Raw genomic sequence first — 13412 nt, forward strand, 5'->3', positions numbered from 1 at the left:
GAAAAATACAAATGTAACAAAACCTGCATTTTGAATCACAACTAAAATTGAAAGCTATTGAGATACCTGAGCATGGTGTGATTTCACAAGTGCGGCAATCTCCGGTTCAATCTTCGTGACGCACATTTTTTAGTCACTTAAACTACTCAATAACTTTTTAAAACAACTGTTCAAGTTTTAAAACCAAAATTAGAAATCATTTTATTTTTATCATTTACCCAAAATTAAAGGAGTTAAGAAGTTCTAAAATTTTTAAACTGTCTCCATTTTGAAACAGTATGACGGATCGGATTCGATATTAGTAATATGAATGAACTGATCAAATTTGGTTTTAATCCATTCGCTTTTAGGGAAGTTACAGTATCCACTATATAGAAGAAATGGATTCTACTATTAGAGAAATAGATGGATATCATCGATGGTGCTATTAAGCCGGTTCGCACCGGTTCGGGTGAACCGGTTGTTAAAATATTTCGAGTTCACAGAACTGTTTATTATACCGAGATTAGTGCTCTCAACGGGTTGGGTCGGGTCGGGTTGAAGACCGACCCGACCCGACTGACCCGAACCGTGATCCGATCTGATTGACCTGACCCGATAACCCGACCCGAGCTGACCCGATTGACCCGACCCGAGTAGCCTGACCCGAACTGACCCGACTGACCCGACCCGACAACCCGACCCGACTTGACCTGACCCGACCCGAGTCGGGTCGGGTCAACTCGACCCGTTTGAGAGCACTATGGTCACGACACTGGGTGAACGCCAAAATGCACTCACATTGGGAATTAAACCCGGACCACGTATACCAAAGTCTTACACGTTAACCACTAGCTAGATCAAGCGGAGGATTTGTATATGCATCTTAATGAATATTTGGCATTTTTGAGGTTTAGTTATTTCTCTTTATAACTGATACCAATGTCCGACGTGGGAGAATTTTTTTCTTGCTTTAGTTCTATGTGACGAAGTTTTTCTTCAAGGTCAGTGTTCTCACCTGCTCGGACGGCAGAGGGTCTTCTCGGAAGGCAGTAGCAAGAGTATCTTGGCGGAGACAAAAGGAAATCGTTTAACTACAATGATAAGGGTTGAGGAAACGGGAGAACAAATGTGACTTTTTCCAACCCTTCAACTTTCATTCCAAAATAGGTTCCTATGATTCCGGGCCCCGCGCCACTTTGATTTTTCTTTCTCGGTAATTAAAACGTATTTTATAGTATATATAGTTGCAAGTAAGAAGATACATAATATGAATTTTGTAATTTAAAATTTAAAAATACAGTATGATAATTAGTTATAAAGTACTAATTTTATTTCATCACTTTCAACCCAACAAATGAAATTCAAACAATTCGCTCCCTGGGTCTTGGTCATCAATACTGCGTCTTATCCTTTGTCTTGCAGTCAAGTCTTGGTCCTGCATTTCGTAGTCTTGGTTATCTTTCATGCTATACAAGAGCCAAGAATGCTCGCCTCATAGGTACAAATGAAGACCAAGTGTGATTTTGATTATGGTCTTTCATACTATACGGAAAGCAAGAAAATACGCTCATCGCTACTTGGTGATCACCAAAAAAGGCGAAGAGCAAGATTACTATGCACTTCGTCTTGCATATCCAATCTTTATCTTGTTCTTGTATCGGTGTCCTTGGGTTTGGTGAAATAAAATGAAATATTCAGTTTAAGGTCCCTCGATTCTGCACCGAGGCTAAGGGATATGGTGACCATGAGAAATGAATGAAATGGTGGAATGAAGAAAGTGGGAGGAAACAGGAGAACCCCGAAAAAACCCACTACACGGCGTTTTTCCACCACAAAGCCCACTTAGCACAAGCTGGGATCGAACCATGGACGCCATCAGTGGCGGAGCCAAGGGAGGGCCAAGGGGGGCAGGCCCCCTTGCTCAAATTCTTGGCCCCCCTAGTGGCCCCCCACACAGATGATGCTATTATAGGTCGACAAACGGTGAGTTGCCAGTGGCTACAAGTGAAACTACTTCCAAAACATCTCTCGACAACAAAGTTACGAACTGCAGAATACCGTCGCGTTCCGAATGAAATAGCTCCACTCGTTTTAGTTTGTAGTACGGGAAGATCTAATTCATGGAAATCTGTGGGATGCTTGCATTGACCTCGCCACCTGGACATTCATTTTAACTTCTGTCCATTATCTAGTTATCTCCTTTGTTTTTGACAAACAACCAGAAAAATAGAAAAGTTATTATAACAAAGGAAAAACATATTGAAGGTTCCTCTTGATTACTTTTCAAGGCTTTTTCTTATAATTCACTTAAGCACTATCACTTTTTTTCACAAATTATCATATCCATTTATTCCTTTTTTTCCATAAAATCTGTTTTCAACACATTATATTATCATGCGGTATTAAAACAAATCTGGAACTTCTGATATTTATTTACCTCCATCATTCCATCCGGAAAATTAGTGTGATCTGTACACGAGGGAATGTTTTCGGGCTGCTAAAATTAAGATTACTGGTGCCATGATATAACTTTGAGTTTCGCCTTATCTCAAGTAGATGCAGACATGTCAGAAGGTTTTATCCTTGTAGATACACTAGTTCAAACGCTGTCCAAGATGAGGTCTGGTAAATATGACTCTCAACGAACAATATTCGAACAAATTTATCAAGAATGTTTGGAGATGTGCAAAGAAAATGGTCTCGAATTCCAGAGCCGGAAACAAATAGAATATAGGGATTCCTCGTGGAAACGAACTAGACATCCGCCATCGAAATATCACAAATTCATTTTGGATGAATCTTTTCCTTCATTGGATGCAGAAAACGAATTTTCTAAAGATAATATATCTATCAAGAGACATTTTTCTCCCAACTATTGATAGACAATCTCTGGTATGAAAAACCGCTTTGTATCATGTTGCAAAATCATCAGATCAATCACCACTCTCCATCCAAAAAGTAAAAACTTTTTTAAATTACAACATTGTCGAGCCTATAACCCAGAATTATGGAGTGATCTGCAAACATTAAAGTGAGAACTCAAAATCCTCCCAAACACAATTAATAGAGCAACCCAAAAGCATAAAAAGCATATAAAGCATAACAGCAATTTACACATATGATTGGTACCTTGAACATGATTGTGATTGTCTAAGGGTCCAGAAAAAACTAGTTTTAAAAGCATAATTTTAGAAAATAAAGGATAAAGCATAATTTAAAATATATAACACAATTCTTGGAAAATTATCTTTAACTGAAAGTTTAACATACTGTGTTAATATTTTTTAAAACTAATATTTACAATGCAAAATCATTGAGAACATAACAATGCAACAATGAAAAGCTTATTTTCATTTCTGTAAACTTTTCGGTGTAATCCTTTGATGTGGAGAAAACAAAAAATTAAAAGAAGAAAATTTTCCGCCAACAGTGAATAGTATGCAAGAACTCCACACTATATTGTTATGTTGACTTTTTGAACTTAAGCACTTTCTGTACTTTTTGGTGGCATCTTTTATTTTCCCTTTCTGTATATATGTACCTGTAAGGCGCACACAAATGATAGAAAAAATTTATTCGAGCAAAGCACATCTCTTTACAATGAATTAAGTAGAAAGTTCATTAAATATGAGAGAAACTAGTTGCAAAAAAATATCAATAAATAGATCAAGATATTTAGAATACATTATACATACATGAGATAAATATTATACATTATACACGATTAATGTAAAATAATAATTGAAATTAACAATAAAGCATAATTAGAAAAAAAAAACATAATTAAACAAGAAATAAAGCATAATGGGGGTTGCTCTAACAATTAAGTTGTATGAAGACGAGAAGAAAACCAAAGCTGATTCCTTAACGAATTTCGTTGATCTTCTTTGTGTCTACAAAAACGCATTCCTAGAAACCTACAAGTTAGGTATTACCTCTGTGATTATATCAGTTTCTAGTGCTACATGTGAAAGGTCATTCTCTTCTTTGAAAAGATTAAAGACTTGTATACGCAATTCAATGACTCATGATAGGTTGAAAAACTTAGTGTTACTTTATATTGAGAAGAAAATTGCTAAATCGTTAGATTTTTAACAAGTTGTGGATATGTTTGCTGTTGCCGACACGAATAGAAAGATCCTCTTCAAGTAGAGGCATGAACCTATAAGTTATTTTCTTTACCTGTAAAAGCGTGTTTGCTTCCACTTAAGTCAACCAGCTACACATATTTTAAACGCCATGATTAAATAACTATTTACTTATATTAGAAATCAATTGCATTAATGAATTGTAGTTGTTTGAGGTACTAAATTCTTATATTTTCACTGTTTTCCAAAGAGTAAAATCATGAACCACAAAGATGGAAACATTCACCTTTGTATATATATATATATATATTGGAGATGATCCCCTCAAAATCCTCTTCGGCCCTTCATTGGCCCCCCTGAAAAAAACTCTAGCTACTCTACTGGACACCATGCACCAGATATGAATTCTCTACCACTGAGCCACCGCGGCCCTGCTTGGGCTTGGTCGTCCATATGCAATATCTGTTTTGGCGTTGCTTAAACAACTTCTAGTTTTGTTCTAAATCCAGACTCCATATTGGCGTAGATATTAATATTACAGTCGATTGATAAAATCGATCTTCCACATTTAAAAATTAAAGTACACACAAGTACAAAAATAAGCATTTACCATAAAAACACTAGCTGCAAGTGTTCAAAATAGATTTATGGTTTCTATAAAATCAATTGAAAATTGCTATTTTTAATTAGGCAGCTAGTGAAAAACAGCAGCTTTCGACTCCAGCCGAGTTTAAACTCAACCTAAACTCAGTTGACCAAAGTGAACTGACCCGACTGACCCGACCCGACAACCCGACCCGAGCTGACCCGACTGACCCGACCCGACAACCCGACCCGAGCTGATCCGACTGACCCGACCCGATAACCCGACCCGAGCTGTCTCAATTGACCCGACCCGAGCTGACCCGACTGACCCGACCCGACCCGTAACCCGACCCGTTCGAGAGCACTAACCGAGATAAACCTATATACACACATACACACACACACATTACCAAGCCAAGCTTGAAAGAAAAAAAACAAACAAAGTATGTGTTTAAACCTGGCAGAATCCATTTTCAGAATTTGAAAATTATACCATGCAGATCGTTTGTCCACCATTGTTCTCATAAAATTTTCATTTGTTCAGGATTTATAAACGATTTATATCATGAACAAATTGGGCGGTGGCAACTTCACTTAGCAGAACCCATTTGCGGCAATCGAAAATAAACCATGCAGATAAGATTTCTATATATTTTGTGTTTCTATTGGCATAACAAGCGTGTGCATTGCAAATTTCAGCTGGAAGGGAAAGCTTGCAGAATACAAAAATTTTCACAGCCAAAAAATCTGATCTATTTGAAGAACATTACCTTGCTCTGTACATACGAGAAGATTAATGGAGGCGTCGGAAACGGTAAATTTTATTTTAAGTGACTTTGTTCTTAGAAATTCTAATAACTACAGCGTTAAGTACGATTTCTCAGAAGAAAGTATAGACGTTTATTCCTTAATTTCAAATGCTCAGATATCAAGAATGAGAACTGGGATCATATGAGTGAAGAAGTGGGAGTTATTTATACTTGAAACTCATACATACCATTATTAACAATTGTCAATCCATTGCTGGATGAAGGTATTTAAAATACTTATTGACAACCATCTATCTTGGATAATTAGTTTCCAAGATATTCGAAGTGTAACATAATTTCGTCACACCATTTGTATGCTGTGTAGGTCGCTACATCTCACAAGAGAATTATATCTATCAATCTTCCTTCTATCTATATACCTGTTGTATACACTGGATAAAATGGACTTCAATGCTCCTTTAGATTGCTTTAGATTGGATAAAGCTGCAAACTATGGTTTAGCCGCTCTCTTGATCATATCCTGGATTCGCCACAATATATATATATATATATATATATATATATATATATATATATATATATATATATATATATATATATATATATATATATATATAGAGAGAGAGAGAGAGAGAGAGAGAGAGAGAGAAGAGAGAGAGAGAACCGGTTGTTTAAAAAGTAGAATAGCACCACTGGATATTATGAAATCTCCGCAATAGGTATATTAAAAATCCCACATAACCTTATCACAAACCAGAAATTATATGGAGGTTGCTGGCAAGAGGATTGATAAAATGGAGGTCGTGTTAGGAATTAGGTTGAGAACCACTGCTTTAGACGATTCTAGAATCCCAACTTTCATTTTATTACGTCTTCCCGACAAGAAAAATAATGATACTGTAAATGTTCATAGGGTGTCCCAGTTTCTTACTCTAGAAAAATGAAAGCCGTACCTTTGCAAGAAAAGTAAGTTAAGAAGTTATAGATCTGTATTAATGCCACTAAAATACTGTTATAAAATATAGAGAAAGTATTTCACAGAATTAAGAACAAATAAAAAAATGAAGACTACACAGAGGAGTGTAATAAATCAGTTCAAAAGTATAAATAGAATTCTCTCTATTATGAAAGTACTTAAATACAGTAACATGAGTGAATTAAACTATTTAAGTGGCTAGTAGTTGAACTTTCATTTCACAGCCTTATTTTTTTTATCTACTTATAAAAGTTGAGCATTCCGAGTGAGAGACAATTGAAATATGAAGCTTTGCCGTTGCTCAAACATAGAGAACAGAGACAGAAAGAGGATGGCAAACTGAGAGAGATATATATGTTTGATTTGTGAGAGAACCCGTGTTCCGAGTCGTCCTTTGTACTAAATTCTCCTTCCTATGGAATCCGGAAGCATGAGCTCCAACTTACTTTTCTCACGGCTTCCATGGTATTTCGATTTTAGAGAGGCGAATTCTGTCATCAGTGCGTATACATACGGATCAAACTTCTCTTCCTGCACCCTTTGTGTGACACACACACACACATCGACAAAGTCTCGACTGATTAACTCTCATGTTGAACTTTCCGAGGAGATAGGAAAGTATGCATTGTAACAGTTGAATTTACGGAAAAAAAGTAAAATAAAAGTAAGGTATATTTTTCTCCTAATGTTATGAGTCTTGATTTACATGCACGTGTGGTTTTTCTTGTGAGGTTGGGAGCTCTGTTTCAATAAAAGACAACTAACTGCTGCTAGCTCTGTCATGTTTCAGCTCAGAAATTAAAATGCAAGGATTGGCACAGGGTTGTCAAAAAGTTTGTTAGAAGTTTTTTTTTAACAAGTTTCTTTTCTGTTTTAAATATCATGAATAAATATCATACACATCTAACGATATCGAAGTTCTTGATTTTTGTAACGAAAGATAAAACTTGGATTTTACTTTTGAGCGACGAAAAGAGAGAAGAATGTATGGTGATCGTGGAAAAAAATCGAGTCCAAAATTTCAAAGGATTTAAACGTTGCATGACCCATTGATATAAAAAAATGATTTCTCGACATGTTTTTTCATCCGTTCGTCCTGATGTACAGTCCGCAGCTTAGAAATTGTTAGAAAAATTCAGTCCAAATTAATAACAAACTCTCGCCCCGTTTTCTTATGCAATCCAGAAATACATGTATAGATCGATTAGTTATTTCTTGTCTTCAATCCAGCTCCCTCCCTCCTCCACCTCTCCTTGTCTAAAACAGTGTGTGTGACGTAGTACACTCTTTCCATTCAGACAAAAAAAAAAAAAAAAAAAAAAAAAAAAAAACAGGAATCAAGTTTACAATGTTATAGCTCTAAAATAGCCTTTTTCATTCGTTTGTCACACAATCTTCCCATAGCTTCATTAATACCTTTAGTTTCATTCTTTCCCTTCTTTAAAGACTGCAAGCTAGTAAGATGCTCCTAAGAAATCTATGGAAATTGCCAATAATGGCAGTAAGTTTTGTGCTTCCTAAAGTCTGTAATGCAATCACAGAGCTCGAGAATATCTACTGACAGAAATTAGTGTTATTCAATTATTCATTTAATTTCTTTTCAGTAATTGCAAGCAAATGTTCCAAGAGCGTCATTTGGGCAGGACAGGAGGATGTAATTTCCCCTCCCTTAAGCTTCATAAATACATATTGTTTGAGCAAATATATAGTAATACACTAATAAAAAAGTGAAAAGTTTTTGTCGGCGGAGACTCCCCCCCTCCCCGAATAAAATCTAAAATGACGCTGCTTTTAGCAACAAACCTAGAGTTACGATAGCACATTGCTAGAGAGCTTACATTTGGTTTCAAGAGTCGAAGGTTTGATCTCAAGCCATATGAGTTCCTGGGCGACATTGAGAGAGAGGCAGCCAGAGAGAGAGATTGAAATATGGAGACAGAGAGGAATGATTTACATACACAGATTTAGAACTGGGAAAAAATGATCGAAGAGCATTCGTATTATGACGAAAATTGTGATTTTGTGATACAGAAGAAGGGAAGGTTTCGAACTGCGAGGATCACATTAGGCAGTTGTCGAATTAAGGTGGAGAACACTTTTGAGAGATTAGATGATTACGAATGGAGAGAAAGATCTTGAGAACTGAGAAATAAAGAATTTTAAAAAATCTGAAGCTTCCGAGACGGGTTTCGAACCGCGAACCTTGTAGTAATCGAACAATGACTTTATCCATTCTGCTACGGAGAACTCTGTACCCTTGCGCATACGTTTCCTTTAGCTACGTTGAAAGCTAACTTAATGGAATATTCCAAAAGTTGACTTGGTGGATGCGCCGTTCTGATAGGATATAAACCTCTTGTAACTTAGTTACAATGTGCATAATGAATTTCTCGTTGTTCAGAACACTTTTTAGGGCAGTAAAATTTGTTACTATTGTGTTAATTAGGTTACATTTGATAGAACCATCTGATAAAGTAGTGCCAAACCCTGTGCGTCATTGTCTGTTAGGTGAATGGTTAATGTAAGTTACTCCTACGCGTATGGTCCGAGCTTCGAATCAAGACCATTCTTATTGATTATTTTCTTTGAGCTACGCTCATACTATGCATTCAACAAATTCAATTTTGAAGTAATGTAGTCACAGCTAGTTTAATTCGAAATGATTTTCAAATATGATATTTGTTATTACATGCGTTTCTTTAACTTGCAATGTTTCAAACTTGATATTAAATCTTACAACCTTAATGCAACTCATTTCCCTACGGCATATCATCATGAATGTTTGCACAACGACGACAGGCAGGCGTTAATACAAAATTCAGTTCTTACTGTAATGTATGTATATATATATTTAGAGAGTTTGACTCAGAAAAAAAAAGTACAGTGCAACATTGACTCTTGGAGGAGTTTCAAACGAATTTACTATACGTATAAATTACCATCACAACAATCTACTGTGGGGGCTAAGACACTGAAACCACCCCAGAGAAGGAAAAGGGTTATAAGTAAAAAAAAAAAAGTAATAGAATACGACAAATATTGGTGTCAAATTTATAGTTTTCTGATTCGAAGAGATGAATAGTGGCTACCAGATGGCACTCCTCACTTGTTTGTAGCCTTGCATAAATGGAAAATTGTTTTAAACGTATATTTTACATTCAAGTATGATTGTTTTAAAAAAAGCTTGTCCTTCAACATTATGGTTAATAATTATTTTCTACTGTATTTCTTATTTATAATAACATATTTTCTATATATAATTATTGTATTCTTTGTTATACGTTTCTTAATTACATTTTACGTCTTACATTTGAAGAGGAGCTTATGACAATTCAGAGTAGCAGGGATATATACACAGAATGCAGGCCTTAGCAATTCAGAGCTCCTGCCCCACGAAATCACTACTTTTTTGTAAATTATATCTAATTTTAGAGATGATGATAGACATTTTAGTAAAACATGCCCTCAAAAAGCCTTGTCTACGCCCCTGCAAAGCAGTGAAAATTTTAGAGTGCGAGCAGTTAGTAATGTTTCTCCAGAAGTTAAATCTCCGATAATTCCGAGTGTGATATCAGTATTTGTGCATTATCACTTTTCACCCGCAGTGTATTGAAACGCACTAAAAAGGAACAGTTCTGAATTCTCCACTGGTTCCCCCTATGACCTCATGCCAATAGAGTCAACCTTGGACATATCCACATCTGAAATATCACGTTTTATTTCAGTGATTCCGAAAACTATCCAGTCGACACAAATATAGGATATTTTCGATTCTTTTTGCCTGTCACTCTCCCATTGTCAACTCTATGCCAACCAATTCTTAATTTGGACTTACACAGCATCCACAGTGTCACTATTCATCTTTGCACATGAATTCGACACTAATATCGTTCGTATTTGATGTATTTTACATGTCATCTTCATCTCTTGGTAGAGATGGCTTCAGTGTCTCGCCCCCATAACTATGGAGAAATTTCAACAACGTAAGTATAATTATAAATTACCAATTAAAACATAAGTGTACAGATGATCTTTTTCGGAGAGGAATTCGTTAACTACTTTTTCGATATCAATGTACTGCCTTTTTTTGCTTTCCATGGTAAAAATTGCCAAAGGGCTCAACTTCATCTGCACAATTGTGATATGAATATAGGTTTTAGTGATTTAATTCACTGAATGCTCGCTTAGATGTTGCTCTAAGAAGAGATACAGTTATAAAAGAAACAGGAAAAGTGCGATACAGTTATAAAAGAAAAATGAAATGAAATATTTAAGTTTTACGTCCTACGTTTATACCGATTACGCTAATGGTGACATTGATGCTGAGAAATGAATGAAATCGTGGAATGAAGAAGTGGGAGGAAACGGAAGAAACTCGAGAAAACTCATGCACACAGTGTTTGTCCATAATAAAGTTCATTCGGCGCTAATGGGGATCGAACCAAGGACCCCATGCACCATAGGTAAAGTTATAAAAGAATAGGCGTCTAAACAAATACGGAACATTACTATCAATGAGAGTTATATAAGATTAGATCTTTAGCTATTTCATTCTAAGGTAAACTTTCAATCAATCTTCTTCTTCATTACTGTTCGAAAACGTAAAGTTGTTGCTCCAAGGACGTGATAAATCTTTTCAGTAGACTTCACAGTCCATAGCTCCTTCACAACTTCTTTTTCATCTAAGGCTAAAGTAGTTGCATTTTAGACATTGAGGAAAAAGTGTGAAATTATATAACAACCTCCAAATTGGAATTACGAAACTTCAGTGGGCCCCTTTTCGTTGTAGGACTCCCTCACCACACTTCCGCTAGCTACGCCGGGTGCATGACACAGTTTCGCCCTTTTAGGAATATTTTCTAAGGCAGTACAAGTTTTTTTTACAGCTGTGTGAATTGAGTTGTATTTGTTAGAATTGTTTTTTAAAGGAGACGAAAGATCCTATACTCAAACACAAATCATGTCTTTCAAAGCTCTAATGGAAAATGAAACGAATCGTCGTATACATGTTACGTGTTTGAAGAGAAAAAGAGCAAAACATTGATTGCACAAACGTATAATGGTATCATTTGCATGCAAATTTATAACTTATAAAACGTGTTGGCTTGTTAGATGAAGGGTTAGTAAACGGGATTCTTCTGCTGGTGGTTCTACCTTCGAATCTCGTCCACTCTTGTTGCGGTTTTCAGCTACACTAAGTTTGTGCATTCCAGATCTTCAAGCTTGAACCAAATCTAATACCAGTTAGTGAATTAAAAGCAGCTGACATTATTTTCAAATACGAGACGTTATTACATGCTTTTCATTAGCTTACAGTACTCAACTTTGATATCAACTCTTCCATCCTTCATTTAACTCATTTATTGACGTGTTTTGTTACAAAGTTCATGAATCCTGACGGAAAAATTGCTTTACCACTTAATGGTGACTGCTTTGAAAGCAAGTGCAAAATATGAGAATTAAATGTCATATCTGTAGTTTCGTGTGGAGAAGAAACAAACTTGTGAACCAAAGGTTTAAGAACAAATCAAGTTATTAATATAAACTTTGCCGAAGATTATTCACTTATATCATCATAAAAGAAATACGAATGACGTTCTGAAACGAAGAAATACAACTTTGCAAGCGGAGGCAAAGAAACCTAACGTAACAAGACTAAAGACGATTTATTTACGGCGTAGTGATCATGGTTGAGTGGTGCCCCCCCCCCCGCTGGCCTAGTGGCTAGCACGTGCGCCTTTGGTGTACGGGGTCCCGGGTTTGATTCCCGGTGGGAGAGCCTTTGTGATTTTAACTGTCCTCGATGTTTCTGTGTTCGTGTCCCTGTCGTTCTAGATCATTGGAAAAGCAAGGTAAAATGAGTAAGGCAAGTAAAATTAGTAATAAGTAGTTAAGTTTCTGAGGCATGTTCGGTGAATCAGCTAACTTTTAAAAAAATAAAAAAAGTGGTCAAGGCACTGGGTCAGTAATCTAGAGGTTCGTGGTTCGAATCTGCATCGGGCACTTTTTTACTTTAGGATTTTTGATGGCGATTGATCGACGATGACACACGTTTTATTATATTCAGATATTTGAGTACTCGGATGTTTCAATACTTGAACTATCAAATCTTCAGGGATTATAATAGTAATAATAATACTTATTATTATTATCTCGTAAAAGATTAAAAGCTAGGAGCTAATTATAGCTCAGGTCATACCATTTCAAGCAGAAACGTGACATTTAGCAAGAATATTTCTGTTCTGTTTAATGTTGCCCACGAGAAGAGAAATTTCTCATCTTGTTTCTAAAACAAACAAAATAAGATGAGAATTAACATTTTACATTCGAGACGGGATAAGGGTAACTCAAATTATCATGTCGCTTTAGAGATGAAAATCGAGACGAGATGAAAAGTATCGTAAACATTTCTCGTCTTGTTACGATTTTCGAAATAGTGCATGTCCATTGTTTAAATAACAATTGCTCTGTAGACGGAATCTTATAAGCTTTTTGTTACTTTGTATTTTACAGCTCATTGAATTATGGTCTGTGTAGGTATTTTTTTAGCAAAGCTTTTACACTTACCTCTGGATATCCTAAAAATTAGTATATTATATGCTTACTGTTGAGTGGTATTCAATTATTTCTATTACAGTTATTTTTCCTAAAACATACAGTAGAACACTTTCTACATGAAACATTAGTGGAAAACTTTTGTTTAAAATGTGGGTAGTTGCAGAGGTGTATCTTGAAGGTACGGAAACCCTTCTCCGAAATCCCTACGTTTAAGTAAGTTTTTCTAAATTTTAGACCTACTTTATAACTTTTAATACCATTATTATTATTATTATTATTATTATTATTATTATTATTATTATTATTATTATTATTATTATTATTATTATTATTATTATTATTATTATTATTTTATTATTACTGAATATTTGAGACCTAAATATTACGTCTTATTCCAATGCAAATAAGCATACTGAAGTTAAGAAAAATCAAAAGAAATTTGTTGGAATAGAG

The sequence above is a fragment of the Thermobia domestica genome, chromosome 3 (genome assembly GCF_964235325.1).
Source record: "Thermobia domestica chromosome 3, izTheDome1.hap1.1, whole genome shotgun sequence".
Classification (NCBI taxonomy): domain Eukaryota; kingdom Metazoa; phylum Arthropoda; class Insecta; order Zygentoma; family Lepismatidae; genus Thermobia; species Thermobia domestica.